Source organism: Echinops telfairi, unplaced genomic scaffold (assembly GCF_000313985.2).
Source record: "Echinops telfairi isolate 266 unplaced genomic scaffold, ASM31398v2 ScPeMD7_7421;HRSCAF=8459, whole genome shotgun sequence".
NCBI lineage: Eukaryota > Metazoa > Chordata > Mammalia > Afrosoricida > Tenrecidae > Echinops > Echinops telfairi.
In genome coordinates, this window is record NW_022111321.1 from 17,160,797 (window position 1) to 17,162,177 (window position 1,381).

Sequence of the window (1,381 nt, forward strand, 5' to 3'; positions counted from 1 at the left end):
CTCAATTACACAACTGCCCCTTGGACTCATTCAGTGTGGGGGCTGGTACTCAAAAAATAGCGCCCTGAAATAAGAACTAAGGGATGGTCTCCCAGAGGAGAAATTACCCTGTGCAATGGTTGTGTAACCCCATTGGACAAGGAGTGAATCAGGGAAGTTATTTGAAGTGAGGATCGGGTTGGGGGATAAACACATAAATAATATTAATAGTAATAACAGCAGTAATAGTCATGTTAGATCTCTCTGGAACATGATATACCTCGGTCGTTGGCTCTGCGCAAGAAAGAATTCACGCTGAAGCCTGGTTCATGATCGAAGTGAGTTTTATGAAAGTTAGAAGTTTCAGGTTTACATGGCACCCAAGGGAATCCTCCCCAGTATGCGGCCTGGCTGGAAACAGCTCGGTGTCCGCAAAAGTGTCCCAAAGTCCTGCCAAAGCTCTCTGCGCCAAAGTTCTCTCTCTCTTCCTCTTGACTCCAGGCTTCTGCCTCTTAAAGGATTCCATGGGGAGGCGTGGTGGTAAGGCCCCTGATCGACCCCATTGGCTGAATTGAATTCACCTGGCCTAGGTGGGCCAATTCAAGTTCACACCCACCCCTGCCTACCCGTGGGAACCCTGAGTATGTGCAGTGCGCCACTCCTTTGTTTCCCCAGCTTGGCCTTCTGGACATGCCTTAACGGACATTCTCCCACCCTATGCTAGTCTACCGAACAGTCATACTAGTAATTATGCATATGTATATTTAAAGAGGACAATGGGGAAAGGTAAATGTAAATTTACAGTGTTACACTCATCCACTTACTGAAAAAACAGGGCTTAAAAGTAACGAACAAAATGATGCAAGGTTTTCTACAGGTAGTGAAAAAGTATAATCCATGGTTCCCAGAGGAAGGAACGTTTGATCTGGAGACCTAGGAGAAGGTCTTCATAAACTTAACCAAAGGATACAAAATGGGGAGAATATTCCCATGAAGACATGGTCTCTGTGGGTTCAAGTTAAAGTGGTTTTAGAACCTCTGCCGGATGAAGAGAAAGGATGATCAATCTAGTACAGTGGTTCTCAACCTCCCTAAAGCCGGTCGACCCTTTAATACAATTCCTCATGTGGTGACCCCCAACCATAAAATTATTTTCGTTGCTGCTTCATAACTAATTTGTCTACTGTTATGAATCTGGTGACCCCTGTGAAAGGACCGTTTGACCCACCCCAAAGGGGTCACGACCCACGGGTTGAGAACCCTTGGTCTAGCAAGAAGTGAGCTTATCCAAATCTAGAAAAGCACACTAAAGTCTCTTTGAATGAGGATGAAAAAAACTGATTTGGTATCTGAGGCCTCCACTTCTAAACAAAACCTCAAGGCCAGAGCCTCAATGCCCCAG